Source organism: Equus asinus, chromosome 28 (assembly GCF_041296235.1).
Source record: "Equus asinus isolate D_3611 breed Donkey chromosome 28, EquAss-T2T_v2, whole genome shotgun sequence".
In the NCBI taxonomy this organism is placed as follows: domain Eukaryota; kingdom Metazoa; phylum Chordata; class Mammalia; order Perissodactyla; family Equidae; genus Equus; species Equus asinus.
The window spans coordinates 33,463,139-33,479,951 of NC_091817.1; the positions used below are offsets into that span (position 1 = coordinate 33,463,139).

General features: G+C 50.2%; 1 protein-coding gene across 1 annotated transcript in view; it reads right to left on the reverse strand.

Moving 5' to 3' along the window:
• The window catches only part of SMPD3 (sphingomyelin phosphodiesterase 3), an 85,396-nt gene that overhangs the window by 28,253 nt on the left and 40,330 nt on the right, over positions 1-16,813 (reverse strand). The window contains exon 2 of the mRNA XM_014827624.3: positions 369-438. The gene's annotated coding sequence lies outside the window, so the exon portion shown is untranslated. The remainder of the gene's footprint in view (positions 1-368; positions 439-16,813) is intronic.

The following is a 16,813-nucleotide window of genomic DNA, read 5'->3' on the forward strand; positions in this document are numbered from 1 at the left end:
TTTAGCGGGTAATGATATCTGGTTGCATTTTCCAGTATGTTTAAACTGTATTCCTTCATTTAAGTGTCACCTCAATCCTTTTCCTACATACTGAAAGAGTTTGTATTTTCTCCACAGATTTGCGTGTGTCAGACACACGCCCTCTGCTAGCATGGTACTCCACATGCGGGCAGGTTCAGAGTAGGACCAAACCACCTGCCCCAGACTGCTTATGCCAGAGCCGTGTTTCAAACTTTTTAACCAAACAGGAGAACCTTTTCTTAAACAATCTCACACAGCACCTCTTTATATAAAACATTAATAAGTAGGCTATGAGGGGAGGCCTGGAGCCCCGCCCCCTCCCCTGGTTCCAGGAGCCCCTGTCTTACCTGAGGACGGGCCGCTGGGACCTTCTTGTCCTTCTGTCTGAAGAGGGGGCGTCACTGTGGAGTCAAGGACCTGAAAGGAGATGAGCAATTCACAGAGGTGCCCGGAACTCAACTGACAGCCACCGAGCAGCCCAGTACAGGTGAGCCAGGTACAAAGACCAAGGGGCCCCACCTGCGCCAGAGTCACCGCCACACCCTCCAGGTCGCCAAGAAGAGGGTGTGGGCCCGGTTGTCCCAGTGAAGAAAGTGCAGCCAGAGGCGGTGGGGGCGGAGGTTTGTGTGAGAGACCTGGACAGGCCCCGGGGGTAGGAGAGTTGACGGGTCGAGAGGACTCCGCAGATGGGAGGGCTGAGACCTCCACGTGAACAGCTGGACCCAGGCCAGGCCGGGGATGTGCGGGGTGAGGGGCGAGGAGGGGCAAATTCAGAGCTGCAGCCGCGGGGCTTGGGTTCGATCTGACAGGCAAAGGTAGAACAATCAGACCTCTCCCCAGGAGCTTCGCGTAATCTCAGCCTCGCAAAGATACCGGGGGTGGGGGGTTGGGGGCGGGAGAGTTCAGCCCAGGCCTGGGACGAGGGACAGTGACTACTGGGACATGAGTGGGGTGAGGGACAAAGTCGTGCCGAGAGGCAGAACTAGAGGGATTTAGCAGCAGAAAGGGGGAAGGTAACAGGCTGGCAGAGGGGAGACTCAGCCGGGACATTTTGTGAACACAAGGGGATCTTTGGAGGGGACGGTTGGGAGGACACTCGCGTGAGCGGAGGCCTTAGGACACTATACCACCAGCTCACCGCATCTCTTGCAGACCCAGTTGGAGGATCCGCTACCCCAGACACTAGCGCCGCGGAAGGGTTCTCGCGCTCGCGCGGGGTCCCGCTCTCTGGCCCCGCCCCGCCAGTCTAGCCCCGCCTCTGGCCTCAGGTGCTGGCCCCGCCCCCGATTTCTGGTCTGGACCCCTGGATCCGCGGCGCTGCGCGGCCTCGGCGCTCCGGACCGGCCCACTGATTCCTGGCCTCACGCAGCTCTTCGACCGCGCCCCCTGGCCTCAGGTGCTGTCCTGGCTCCTCAGTCCCGCCTTCCAACCCCAAGTCTCCTACCGACTTTCCAGCCTCGTCCTTGGCTCCTGGCCCCACTCCCTGGACTCAGGCCCAGAAAGTTGAGCCCTCGACCAGGACCAGCGCGGCCCCATTCGGCGCTCTTTGGTCCTCCACCTTCTCAAGCCAGTTCTGCTGCCCGGCCCAAAGTCCTCTAACCACCTCAGCAGCCCGAGGCAACCGTTACTCCCCAGGGCCCCTTTGGATCAGCCCGTCCTTTAAATTTATTTCTCACATAGCCCAAACTGTTTCAGAAGAATATAAAATTTAAGTTCCAATCCCTCTACCCCCAAGCCAAAGATGGGGCAGAAGGGCTGGCAGGAGTGTCTCCTCACTTGGCAAACACTTGGCTCTCTTCTGATAATGGAGCGTTGAAAAACTCGAGCCTGGGTTCTAGTCCTGGGTCCGCGATCCGTCAGCTGAATGGTCTTGGGTGAATCATTTAGCCTCTGAGCCTCAGATACTCCCTCGCAGGTAACATTAGGGGTCACAGGACCAAGTGAGTGTGGGTACTTGCTGGTGCCAGATCAGGGTGGGAAGAAGGAAGACAGAGTCCCTCAGTCCTCGCTCTACACAAGGTGACCTGTGTTCCCCTAGGGGCCCTTATTTCCTGGTGGACACTCTGGCTTGTTTCCTCTGAGTTAGGCACCTGGCAGGTATCCCTCTCTACCCATAGCCTGGGGAGCCCAGCCTGCTGGGAAGTCAGAAGGTGACGTGCTGTCCTGGCCTCCAGGAGAGGTCCTATCTCCTGTACCCGGGATGCCTGCCTCCTCACCGTTGGTAGGCTGATGACCTGCATGAACCTCTGTCCCTCATCCTCTTGCTGGGCTAAGCTGACCCTGGACAAGAGGCTGGCAGGCATCTGGAAGTGGACGTGAAGGAAGCAGGCCCCTCCTGAGCCATCCGGCCTGTAGGACTCTCAGCTCCCCCCGCCCTCTCTCGGAGTAGGGAGGAGCTCACTCCTCATCTCTCAATGAGAAGTTTGTCAAGGGGGCGTCTTTGTCCTCAGGCGTTCCCCAACTGTCCCCCACCAGCTGCACAGCCTCTCTCCCCTACCAAACTCTTCTGAAAAATCCCCTGTGTGGTTTTTGAAAATAGAATAAATGACAGGAACTGACTATTTAGGGAGGGGTTCCTGAGGGGAAATGGAATCTCTTCAACCTTGAAATTACAGGACCTTTTCTTTTGAGAAAGGAAAAACATGTCAGAGCATTGATATTCTGAGCCAGACCTTGTTTTGAAATATGCTCTCCTCTGTCCTTTCACAAACTACAGCCTTTCTCCCTCTTTGAAAATAAGATCGCACCAAGTCAGGGATTAGAAATTGGAGAAATTCAATCAGAGCCTCCCTCTGCCAGTACACACCTCAGTACACTCCCGGGCGAGAAGAATCAGCTCCCACTACAACCCAGCTCAGCATCATCATTCAAAACGCACCGGTAAGAAGTGGTGAAACAGAAGGACCTTTCATCCCCGAGTGAGCGAGCAAGGCCTGCAGTGCTGCTCTCCTAGTTCCGGAAGCTGGTGGTGCCTGGGCCCAGTGAAGTCGGGGCCTCTTGCTTAAATAGGCAGTGGGAGTGGGGCAGGGCGAGCCTAGGGGGCGGGCATGGAAAGTGGGCCATTTACCCAGCACAGCAAGGCAGTGTCTGCGGAGCCAGCAGTGGTCCTAAGCACGCGCCTGCCTGCTAGTCCACCAGGAGCCTCAAGCCCACAGTCCCTTAGACCACAGACCAGCACCTGGGGTGACCCGTGATGGACGTGCAGTTCCAAGTGAGACCACGTCCCTGGACACACGGAGCTTGGTCCGCGTTCCTGGATGCCTCTACATCTTCTGAAACACAGCCTGTACAGCAGAACCAGCTACAGAGTTGGGCAGATCTGTTCCCTAGATCAGTAAGTAGTGGCCTCAGGCAGGGCATCTCTCCAGGACTCAGTTTCTACTTTCTTGAGATGAGGATAATAATACCAACTTTCATAGGTCAAGCAATAATGTTTGCAAAAGGCCTGGCACCTAGGAGGTTGATTTATTTATTCAAATGGTGATGCTGGGGCCAGGTACCTTCAACAAGATTCAAGCCCAGAGAGGTCTGGTAACATATGCAAAGTCACACAGTCCTCTGCTGAGTGTGCTGGTCAGACTTCATGCAGACCTGAGACCAGGTTGGGTTGGCAGAAGCCCCTTGAGGTGAGGGTGGGGAGCAGCTGCTGGCCTTGGGGAAAAGTCTTGACTGAACTGTGGTAAAGGAATTACCGTTAGACCCACAACACCAAGGGAAGGGAAGAGGCATGGCTGGACAGGCTTGTTCAGATAGCCTGTCTGTGTGTTTGGTTGAGACCTTAGAGGAGGTGCAGAATTACCCTAAAGTACCTGCTAGGGATGACTGGAGAGAGGAGCTGCCCCCGCCATCCCCCGAATTCATGTGTTGAAGCCCTAACCCCATAGTGTGGCTATATTTGGAGATGGGGCCTCTAAGGAAGTAATTAAGGTTAAATGAGGTCAGAAGGGTGGGGCCCCCGATGGGAGAGCTCCCACCTCCTCACACATGCATGGAGGGAAGGCCACGTGAGGACTGCACCCTAGGAAGGGAGATCTCACCAGAAACTAAATCAGCCAGAACCTTGATCTTGGACTTCTACCCTCTAGAACTGTGAGAAAATAAATTTCTTTTGTTTAAGCTGCCCAGTTTCTGATATTTAGTTATGGCAGCCCTACCAAACTAATACAAATGGATGGGATCAAGAGGTGGCTAGGGAGCATGGAAAAGGACCGGGAATGAATCCAGAGCTTTTCACTTCAACAACAGTATGGGCACTGAGGTCGATCACTGGCCAGGGGTGGTGTGGGTAAAGGGTTGTGGTGTTGAGGGACATATGCCTGGATGTGACCATGTGGCAGTGGGATATTCAGACCCAGAACTCAGAGGAGAGGTCTGAGCTGGAGCAGGATTTGGGAATTAGAGTGTAGGTGAAGTTTCAGGAGTGGTTACATTCTGTTGATCATTTAGTCTTCCTTTTTCAATTGGTCCATTCTGATTCTAATGTCTTGTTATATCAGCTTTTATCCTTTATATTTTTGTAAAAAGTCAGACATTATCTTTTGCTTTAAAAAGTACATTTGTGCTTTTTTCTCCCCTATTTTTAAATGACTTTATTTTCTTCTGCTTATGTAGAGCAAGTCTTGTTTAGGAGCATAACTGATACGTGGTTAGAAGACACGTGTGGTTAGAATTGCGCATTTTTTCCTGAGGTTCATCTTGTCTTTACTATTTGTGATGTCGGTTCCCTTGTCATTCTTATCCAATTTCAAAAGAACATATCTTCCTTCACTTCAGCATGCCAGATAATTTATCATTCAAAATTTTAGCTAGCAAATTCTTATTTCTTTCTCTTAAACTTGAAAGTCACAGAGTGTGTACTTCATTTCTAGGCTAAGCTGTTTCTTCATCTCTGAAAACTTTTCTTGTATTATTTCTTTCCTGATGTTTCCTTCAGCATATGCCTCATCTCGTTCATCTCTCTCTCTCCTATTTTAGGGCTCTGACACCATTCCCATTTTCCAAATCAGTTATTTACACCTCTGGTTATTTTCTTCTGGTTTGATGTTTTACTTTATCGTCAACACCATGATGTCTTTGTTCTATTGTTTCAGTTATGCCAATTACTACTTCCAGATGTTTTTCAATTCTTTTATAGTTTTCACCATGGACTTATAGCCATTTTTTGTATCTGTTCCTGGTAGTAATTTTTTTGGTCATTTATTTCTTTCAAAGTAATTATTGCCCAATTCATCTTATTTGTTCCTGAGGACTTTCAGATTCCATCATTTAAAAAACCAATGAATTTACATTTATTGAGGGCTACTGTGTGCAGATACTGCTGTTCATTACTTCGCCCTTGTGGCAGCCTGCTTCCCTTCTAAGTTTAGTGTGGCACAATTCTGCAGTTAGAGCTGCTTTGAGGGAGGTTCTGATTAACTAAGATTTATTCCCTCTTGTCCCCAAAAAGCTTTAAGGTGACTTAAACTGTGTTCTATGTATAATATAATGAAGTCTTTTTTTTCCTTTCTTTTTGTTTTTTTAAAGCAGTGAGGGAATTAGGGCTAAGGGAAAATAAAGGTAGAAAAGGCAAGAAGCGGCCACACGGAGATAGGAAGACAGAGTGAGGGGAGGGCCTTTGTTCTGATGGTGGCCTCAGGTGGGCACAGAGAGGACATGTCTTATGATTGAGGCCTGTCCTATTGATTTTTGTTGAGGGTGTTGAAATGACCCTTTGTTTTAAGGTTCTTCCTTGTTTTTTTTAAATTTTTAAAAATTTTGTTTTAAATTCTTACTTGAATGGCTGCAGCACAGAAGAGGCCCCCATGGTGTGAGTCACTCGGCAAGCCCCCTGGGTGGGGAGCACTTTTTTTTCCCCCAGTTGGGATGGAATTGAAAAGAAATAGAGGCAAGATACACTCGTGACGATGTGGGCCAGCTGCACATAAACGGTGGAATATTTGCCTCCTGCTCATCTTCCAAAAGTAAGTACTGATTGAGCGACTAATTAGCTGTGTTCTTCAGGTGCTCTGAATCAGATAGTTTCTTTGTTTTGGGGTGGCAGGTGTAATCTGGGTGAGAGGAAGGCTTCTTGGGGCTCTCTGTTCCCACAGAACTCCAGAGTGGCCTCATTTCACTCCTCTCAGGAAACAGTGTTCCGAGTGACAGATTGATTGGTGTATGGGTGGTTACCAAAAAAGAATCTATTTTATTAGCTGTTTGTCTTGCAAAGTGAAATCGTTTTTTAAAACTTTATCAAAATGTCATTGTCCCAGGGTTTAAGAACGTGCCCTCTGGCTTTGAGGGAAGATCCACAGATCCCACAGGTAAAGAACCGTCACATCAGGGTCTCACTGGAGCTTGAGCGATGAGCTTGGCAGTGGCTGCCCAGCCCGAGGCTCTCTCAGGGTGGGGTGGAGGGCCCCCAGGGGCAGCTGGGCATCAAAGCCTCATCCTGGTACCTGAACTGTCTTTTTTCTTTTTTTTTAATGCATCACGAGAAATAAAAATCTAGAGATTCATATACATCAAGACCGTGTATTGGTATCTTTGCTTTTCTGTTTGAGGAGGAAATAGAAAACATTCCACTTCCTCATTCTTTTAGATTAAAAACAAGGAAATATATTAAACAATTAAAAGGTATTTAGTTTCCTAGTGATGGCAGTTAAATAAGAGAGAAAGACCGGGGTAGACTGAAGGCAGTGGAGAAGGCAGGGGGCGGAGTCCTGTCCCCGAGGTCCCTCAGCTCTGTGCCAGCCGCACCTTCCCTGCTCCAGCTCCAGAGCTGTCAGCCTCGGAGGGCCCAGCCCCCATCAGTCAGTTGGGCAGAGGCCCCTCCCCCACCTTCAACCTGTTCTGTTCAGAGTCAAGGCCAATCACTCCTAGCTCTGAGGTCTGTTTCCAGTCCCTGCTTTCCTATCCGTCACCTTCCCTTAGGGCTCCTCATTTCTTGCCTGCACGATTGCACAACCATCAGCCCTGCATTTAGGACTCCCTGTCATGCTCCATGTCCAAACCTGTGATCCCCACTATAAGCTGCTCTGAGTTCATTCTGCCCTTGTCCAGCATCTCCAGATCTCCCTCCACACACAGAACAAATCCCTCTACCTAGCCTGGCTTGGGGCCCTTGGTGATGGGGCCCTGCCCCCCTCAGCCTTATTTCTACCTTTCCCTCCCTCCCATTGCTTCGTTCTGATGGCCCTAACCTCTGGCTTTCATCTTTCCTGGAACATGCCATGCTCTTTCACGCCTCCATGCCTTTGCACGTGCTGTCCCCTGTGTCTGGACTACCCTCCCCAGTCTGTCCACCTGGCACCCATCCTCTCAGGCTCATCTCTACAGCTATCAACCTCATCCCCTCAATCGCACACCCACTGGGCTTTGTACTGGCAGCGTAGAGTGCCCCCTGAGCACAGAGCACAGAGCCCAGTCCCGGGGCATGAAGGGAACCTTCGCGGAATTAATAAAATGGTTTCTAGCCAGGCCAGAGTGTCAGTCACCAAAAGGTTCAATTCCTTCTGTACCTACTGGGTGGCACAGCAGGAGTTATGAGAAAACTGCTCCCAATTGTTTGAACATCAATTAGGCTGCCTTGTATAAAGGGAGATATGCAAAAATGTAGCCTTAAAGGCTAAGACTTGTGTGAACTCACATGTGTGCAGTGGTAGAACCTACAGCTTTCTGTGATCATCATCATTATCATCATCATCGTCATCAACATTTTTGGGGCACTCACTGTGTACCATGCACTGTGCTAAAAGTGTTGCATGCACAACCTCTTGTTTAACCCTCTAAACAGCCTGGGAGGTTAGGTGTTATTGTTCCCATACTCAGAGAGGAAAAATGAGGCATGGGGAGGTTAAGTGACTTGTCTGGAGTCACATACCTAGAGAGCAGCAGAGCTTAGACTCTGTGGTTGACTTACCTGTGGCCCCATCCTGGTTAGTGTTCCAACCTCCCTGGGTTCCCTGATGCTCAGGAGGTACCCACAGGCAAGGGAGGAACACCTCAGGGGTCTGGGAAGCCTTGTAGCCACCTCTTCCCCTCTTTGCTGCTACTCTCCTCTGTCCCAGAGGGATTTGAGGTGGATGCTGCCCCGCTATTTGTCCTTAACACCTGAGTGTGAATTGGTCCATGGTCTGTTGTCTTGAATGTCTGTCTGGGCAGAGAGCTGGTGAGACTTGGAAAGTTTGAACCAGCAGGAGCCAGGTGGAGTTATTGTTGGGGGGCTGGGGAGGCAGTGGGGGGACACCCTGGTCAAGCCCCATCGTCTCTCACAGGGGTCCTTCAGCCTTGCCCTCATCCATTCTCCACACAGCAGACAGAGTGATCTTTGTACATGCAAACCTGAGCACCCTCCCAGCTTAAAACACTTTCACGGCCCCCAGGATAAAATCCATGCCCTGAGTCCACCATCCTCTCCTGTCTCACGCTTTGCCAATCTTATCCTCCCCTGCGTGTGCCTCCAGAGCCCTTCCTACTATTTCCTCCCGTGGTCCCTGGTCAGGGCAGGCCCTTCCTCACGCTGTCCCCTAATACTGGAACCCTTCGCCTTGCCTGGCTGGCTGCTCCTCACTTTCAGGTCTCAGCCGAAAAGTCTCTTTTTCAGAGAAGCCTTCCTGATCTCCCCTTGAATTCAGTATTAGGGCCTCCTGCAGGGAGTACCCCTTGCTCTGAAGGGGAGAAAAATATGCCACCCCAAAATATGCCATTTTGGCATATTGATTATATCGAATTAAAGTTATTTAAGAAAGAACTGGTGCAAGAAGGACACTTTGACCCTCCTTTGTCCCCCTGAAAGCAGAAAATAAACCTCTCATGTGAAAGGTACCCTTCCTGTACCAGGAGGGTAGAAGACAACCTTATCACCAGAGAGGGAATTCAAGGCTGAGAAGGCGATATAAAGAAATCTTATTACTTCCTCCCTAATTTACTACCCCAAGCCCAGACTTCTTTGTCTTGTTAATTCTTCACAAAGCTATTGCTTCTTTATCTAAAAGGTATTAAAGCTGCCTGCTTTGGTCACTTCTTTGAGTCTCATATTTTTATGGGCTCCCATAAGTATGAAATTAAATTTGTTTTTCTTCTATTAATCTGTCTATGTCAATTTAATTATTAGACCAGCCAAAGAACCTAGAAGGGAAGGAAGCAACATTTTCCTTCCTTCCCTCCAGCTCCCAGCCCTGCCTCAGCAGTGAGCTTTGGAGGGGTTGAGACTGGGGGTCACGTGTCAGACAGTCCTGGCCACCAGCATACAGACAAGGCCGTGGGGAAAACAACTAGGGGGAGGAACAGGCCCCAAATGCAACCCTCCAAAAGGAGAGGCCAAATCTGGTCCTGGGATGCTGGGGCCTCATAAGGATGGGAACCGTCGAAGAGGCAGGCAGGTGCCTGGCATGTGCCAGGGCTGTGGACGCGTGGACCTGGTGCTGAAGTCACAGCTATGGATGCCTGTTCTCAAGGAGGGCAGGTGGAGGAGGAAAGGGGCTCAAGGACAGAAGCCTGGGACTCATCCCGTTTTTGGCTTGGTGCGGAAAGAGGAGCCAAAAAGAGAAGGCAGAAGAACGCAGAAAAGATGGCTAAAATATAGCACTGTTTTTATTTAGTTCTCAGATAATCTTACTTTTTTTCTTTTTCACTTAGAATAGCTGGAAAAGGAGGGCCCTACGTGGCAGTCCCTGGGACGAGAAACCATGTGTCAAAGCTGTTGCTGAATCCTTTGCTCTATTTTTACCTTCCTGACACTACCTCTTTGAGCCGGAGGAGGGATCCTGGCCCGAGGCGGCCCGAGCCGGCGTCTCCGAGGCAGATGTGGCCAGCCCTCACCTCGTTCTCCAGAAACCACCAAAAAGCCGCTTATTCACTTCTCTTGACCAGAAATAAATGCATTAGACAAATGTTCTCAGGCAATCTTGAGGGATGTGAATACAAAATTAGCCCATAAATTACTTTTGTTTCTTTTCCTCGGCTCAAAGTTGGCTTTTTTGTTCACATTAGTTACATTAAAATTGGACAGTAATTAATGTTCTTAAAATAGAATGTCCACATTCCCAAGTTTAGAAAGAAAAACCAACTAGGAATGAAAAGATGTGGACATATGTGAAATGCCATTCCATTAGCCACAGAATCCTTTATGAGGCTCAGTGGGGAGTGCCTGTCAAGTGGGATTTGTGGCAGAACACACCATGGCAGACCGTGTCTGCGGTCGCTTTCCTTTCTGTTCCCGGCTCCAGGTCAAGGAAGCCTTTGACATCCGTGGCCAGGAGCTCTGGGGGCTCGCCAACTTCTAATTACATTTCTTTTTTTAAATATTGATAAACAGTGCCTCTGTTGATTCAAATGTTTTTAAACACTGAACCTGTAGCTGTTGGCTCTGTACAAGGAAAGCAGATCCTCTAGGCTTCCTCGGGCCCGCAGAGCCTCTCCCTGAACCTCGGGGCTCTCAGACTTTCATTCAAACACTGAAGGAAGGAAGCTGTCCCTCGGAGTCTTGGCGGGGGGGGGAGGGAGGGTCACTTCAGGACTCAAAATCAGGCCTGGCTAGGCTACAGGGTGAGGCCCTGCGTTCCCCAGAAGGGAATTCTGGCCTCAACTACTGGCTGGGCTCCTCTCTGGGATCGGGGTGGAGATGTGGGTGTGAGGCAGGAGGGACCACCATTCAAATCCCACTGCCCTATGGGCTAATGCCCCCCTGCACATCCAGTCACCACCCTGCTTCACTGGTGAATGTCAGCCCCTGGTTCCACAGGCTTTGGATGTAAAAAGGACAACATTGGTGTCGTATCCCCCCCCACCCCAATATGTCATGTCTGCTACCTGGGATGGTGGGGAGTGGGACTGGAGGAGACTCCCTTCTAGTCTCATGGGGTCTAGAAGAGCTAAGTGCCATCCATCCCATCTTGGGACACCCACACAGAAGGACCCTTGAGACCCAGGCTCCCCCTGAGGCAGCCGACTGCAATGTTTGGGGAGGGTGGTGATCCCCATTCCTCCTGGATGACTCAGAGTCCAGTCAGCTGCTTCTTGCCTGGACTGCCAGGTTCCCTGTCCTCAGTGATTAGAAGACTTGGTCAGCAGCCAGGTATCAACATCACTTCTGTAGTGACCGTGTCCAGAGAGGAGCGCCTTGTTACAAATGAGGCGTGTCAGTGACGTCCATGATACCCCAAAGCCCTTGGCTCCATGGAGCTGAGGCCAAGTTCCTGACGTCATCACACATCCCCACTCTACACCACAGCAGGGAAGCTACTATTGTCGTCACAATTTGACAGTTGAGGAAACTGAGGCCCAAAGAGGTAAAGCGTGCTGCCAAGATCACAGTGGGGGAGTTGGGATTTGAACCCAGGTCCTTCTGACTCTGAAACCATAGCTCTTCTCAATCTACCCTGCCACAGAGCCTCCTGGTCCCACTTCCTGCCTTTGGCAAGTGGCCTCTGGAAGGGGCCACCTTCAAATACACGCATCAGGGTAATGTGGTCCTCGGTAAGGGTCAAGGGCTCTGTGGAGGTACCAGCAGCCATGGTGCTTCTTGTTGAGTCTTGCCTAGCTCTGCTGGAGTGTCGCCCTTAGTTGGGGGACCTGGGCGTGACCCATTTGGGCTGCAATTTTAAGAGATAATTATGGATCAGCTTGCTGACCATCAGGCCTTTCTGCTACAGCCCAGGAAATGGACCTAACCCTGTTACAGGGTAAATCAGATATAATCAGCTCCTAATTCAATATGGTGGCTCTAAGTAACATTTATCAAGATACAGAAGCTGGTCCAGTGAGTTAGACGACAGTGGTGGTCAGATTAGACTCAGACAAGAAGAACCAACCTGTACTTTCTGATAGTTTTTAAAAAATTAAGTGGAAGAGACAAACTTTTTTCGTACCACACATTATAGGTCTACAGACTCATGTGTTCTAGACACAGACAGGGACATCCTTCAGCCTGGCCATGTGCACACCTGCAGCCTCAGCCTGCCATGGTCACATCCTTCAAATCTTGACAAAGGTGACTAGATACCTGGAACACTGCCCTGTTCAAAACAGAACCTGGGAGACCAGCCACGGGGTGAGCCTGGCCATTCCCTCCCCTTCTGTGCCTCAGGATCATAAAATCCTCAGCTACCAAGCTCATGTACATGGCACACTAATGATCAGTTCTGAGTGGGAGAGAATTTCTCTTCTGAGTGATGGTTTGGGAGTCACATAGGCCAAATAATAATCAGATTACTGGGTGACTGTGATTGGATCCTTAACTTTTGGATTGGATCGAACTTCCTGTCCCTGCATTCCTCCTGATTGCCAGCCCAGCTGACCAACAGCGATTCCAGGCCCACAGTTCTCTGCAAACTCACGGAGGCAGTGGCCACTGAGAGCCAACAATGTTCCACAGACTCCTACTCCAGACTTTCTTAGCTTCATGGGCCTGCCTTCCAGATCTCTCTGCAAGCTGCAATCGATGCCCCTTCACCCACACCAGGGCTGGTTAAGGACCTTCCTCTGATCAATCAGGTTCCCCTCTTCGGACCCTTCTTCCCCAGCTCCTCTCACAATTGGTAAGGTCTAATTACTGTAATAAATTTCTTATTCTATCATATTTATAGTGGTTCTGCCTCCCCAATTGAACCCTAAGCAATACAGCACCCAACCTCTCCAGGCCTCAGTTTCTCTCTCCTGTAAAATGGGAATGGTGTGCGACATACCAGCCCCAGGAAGGCGGCTGCATCCAGGTGCTAAGGGCCAGGAGCCTGGGATTGATCCAGGCATGTACATTTGTCATAATCTGAGGGCAAGCTTTAGGCAAGAATCATGACCCAGTTGGGCTTTCCATCTTGGTCCCATAGAGCCGAGTCCACGTGAGGTCTGTGGACGGCTTTATGCTGGTGTTGGAAGGTGTGGGGCATCCTTCCAACGGGCTGATTGATTATATAGCACATGGGTGCTGTGACTGAGTGTTTAAGGCAATGACTGGTCAGAGCCTTTCCTGATGAGATGCTAGTATCTCAGTCAGGAATGCAACCCCCAACTGGAGCATCATTCCCCTGGGAAGCAGGTGTGTGCTGAATTAGGAGGCTTCCAAGAAGATGCTGAGAAGGGTGAGAATGGCTCCTCAGGACAGAGACAAACTCTCCTGACTCGCTGGTGAGGAAGCTTTGTTTCTGTAATTATGATGATCTAGCCTTGCTTTCTCAAGGCTGGAGAGTGGATTTGCAGACGCTGTATCAGGGTGCAGCACACAGTGCCTTGCTGCTTCCGGCCCCAGGGTCTTTGCTCCTACTATAACACTCTGCCCTCGGATGTCCACGTGGCTCACTCCTTTGTTCAGGTCCCTGCTTAAATGTCACCTCCTCAGAATAGCCCATATCACCCTGTACAAAGTAACACTCACTCCCATCACCCTCTACCCCCTTATCCTGCTTCATTTTTTTTCTAAGACCTCACCACTTAACACATGCGTCTGTATATTGTCTTTCTTCCTCCACTAGAAGGTAAAGCTCCATGAAGGCAGGGATTAGGTCTGTTTTGTTCCCTGCTGGATCTATGACACCCAGAACAGCACCTGGCTCATAGCCGATGCCAATACGAATTTGTTGGAGATCAGAGCTCACCTCTGTGTAAAGAAAAGTCTCCTGGCCTCACCTCTCTCTACCTCTGTCTTTATTCATGCTTGAAAACACCAAAGACAGAGCCCGTAGCCTGGAGGAAGGCTACTTCTCGGTGTCAGGAAGGCTGGTTTGACCAATTCAGTACAAACATGTGTTCTCAACAGCCACAGGTTTTTAGTCTTTTCTTCTGATCATTACTCTCGATTGATCGTGGGATCTGTAACCGTTTTGGAAGTGGATTTGGTGTGATTAAATTCTTTCCTAGCCTAATCCTTTTTGGAAAACGAAAGTTTGAAATGAATGGATTTGCTGGTGGTTGATCGCTTGCATGATAACTTACCCCCACCCCCACTGGCTCACCTCGAAACCAGGGCTGGGCATCACGCCCTGAAGAACCCTCCATTGATCTTCCCGTGATGGACGAGAGAAGATCCCCATTCTCATGTGACAGCACTTACTGAGTGCCTGTGACTAGAGGGGTGGCCGGGCACAGGAGTCAGAGGGGCTGAGGCTCCCGAGGAGAAGAGCTGTCGGAAGGCCCACGAACTTTATTTCTCAGGGACCACCAGTCCTTCCTGCTGAGGCGTGGCGTGGTGGGACGGTGGGTAGCAATACAACCCCTGGCTTGGTTTCTCTGTTTTCTTCTGGAATCCCCACGACCACAGCTTAGCAAATCCAAGGGTGGGTGTGCAGAGTTTGGGGACACAAGGAGGGTCTGGCAAGGAACCTTTAGCAGCAGGACTACAGGGACAAGTTGGGGTCCCTCAGGGAGGAGGTGGGGAGCCACCTGTGCCGCTGGCCGACCTGCCATTGAGACACTAGCCCTCAGAGGCTGTTGTGTTTCCAGCCCAGCCCAGGACAGAATCTGGGGGGTATCATAACATCCTGAAACACTGTTTCCAAGAATATAACATGGGGAAGAAAGCTTTCCACCCAAAGTGGAAACAAAAGGCACTGGTACTTGACAGGTTCACCCCAGTGACTTGGAATACTTGGGGAAACCTCATTCTTGGCAACATCAGAGGTGGGGCAGCCCTGAGTTTCCTCTCTGTCAGCTTAGTCACACATGTCCAGATTTGCCAGGTCCTGTGGGCCAAGCTCGGGTAGAACCTAGCTCTTACCCAGACATTTGGCAACTCTTGGAATATGAGTTTTCCTCTTCTACTGATTTGATTTTTTTTTTAAAGATTGGCCCTGAGCTAACATCTGTTGCCAATCTTCTTTTTTTTCTTCTTCTCCCCAAAGCCCCCCAGTACACATTTGTATATGCTAGCTATAGGTCCTTCTGCTTGTGGGACGCTGCCTCAGCATGGCTTGATGAGCAGTGCCATGTCCCCACCGAGGATCCGAACCAGCTAAACCCTGGGCTGCCGAAGCGGAGTGCACGAACTTAATCACTTGGCCATGGGGCCGGCCCTGATTTGATTTCTGACTTGGGGAATTTATCCTTTGTAGAATCTGTAGCTTTTGGGTGGAGACTTATTTCTGAGGCACTGTGAGAGGGAAGAGCAGGGTTTCTTCCCCTAAGGCAGATGTTTTGTTGAGGGTTTGGAGTCACAGCCTCAGGACTCATGGCAGCCCTGCATCTTCTGTCCTACTGGCCTGGACTGCACCGTTCCCAAGACTCTGCCAGCTGCCTGGCCGGGCTTCATTAGAGAGATGCGCAGAATCATTCTGCCACCAAGCCTTATGTTCCTCTCCCGTCATGGACATAGCTACACTCAGATGACAATGGTGACTTGGGGTAAAACTTGGAGCCTGAAAGCCTCTTTCTAATGTAAGTAAACATGGCACTGGCTCTGGAGAAGTGCCAGCTCAGTCACATGATGGCACCCCCAGGTGTGGCCCTTTCACGGTAAAACCCTTAGTTCACTCGTCCTCCTCATTGGGTACAGGGGCCGGCCCAGTGGCGCAGCGGTTAAGTTCGCATGTTCTGCTTCTTGGTGGTCTGGGGTTCACCAGTTCGGATCCTGGGTGCGGACATGACACTGTGTGGCAAGCCATGCTGTGGTAGGCGTCCCACATATAAACTAGAGGAAGATGGGCATGGATGTTAGCTCAGGGCCAGTCTTCCTCAGCAAAAAAGAGAAGGATTGGCAGTTGTTAGCTCAGGGCTAAACTTCCTCAAAAAAAAAAAAAACAACCCTCATTTGGTACAATTTGAGGGCTGATGTGGGCACATGCCTCTCACTCAGCTGGCCTTAACCCTAAGAGTGGAAATCTAGAGTCATTCCTTTCTCTCAACCCAAGACTTAACCACAGGTGGCACATACCCTTTATGCCAGAATAGCACCAAGTGGTCTACTCACTTGATCCTCAACTTGGCCCTGTCTGAGAAACCTTCAGTGGTCGTAGCTTTTGCCCTTGGTCAGCAGCAGAGCTGGGCTGTGAAGCCGCATGGGTCTGATGCTAGATCCCAGCCAGTCTGCCATCCTTCCCGTGGGGCCTGTGTGATGATTCATTTCTTATTCTATACCCAGAGACAATGAGGCATAAACCAGAATAAAAGGGGGCTATTATGATATCACTATTTGCCGTTTATCTAAATTAGATAATAAATCACTGAGCTGCTTGAAACAATATACATGTCAACCTCCTGAACATCTAGTTATATCGCTTAGTACCATCTGATGGTGCCTATGGTATAATTAACACTTTCCTCTGGAAAACATGATATTTCTGTGAGATAGAAAAGTGAATGAGAAAAATTTAACTTGGCCCTCCTCTTCCCTGGGAACAGGGCAGCACACCCGTGGTGCTGGCCGGCTGGGACGGCTTGGGCTGGTGGCTGGGTGAGCGAGCATTCCCAGCCCTCTCCAGGCCAGGGTTGTGCACTGGGAAGGGGGGAAGCCTGTCACCGCAGTAGCAGCAGGCCCAGCTGAGTGATGCTGCCGAGCCTCAAATAACTCCGTGCGCATTCATCTGCCTCAGCATAATTGGGCATCTGCCACTGGCATCTCCAGATGTTTGCCTTTATCAGACGTTGATGTGGTTCAGTGTTTTCATTGAGAGCCTCATAAAAAGCTCTAGCTGGTTGGGGACGCCTATTGTTCATTTTATTTGAGTTCCTTATCATGTGCAAAATGTTCCAGGCAGCATTAGGAGACACAAAAGACTCAGAAAACACAGTTTCAGGGGGCGGAAGCTCACCGTAGCGTGGAAGAGACACGGCCACCGACATTTACAAACATTTGCTGAACGCAATCAGCTGGTAGGAAGGAAAG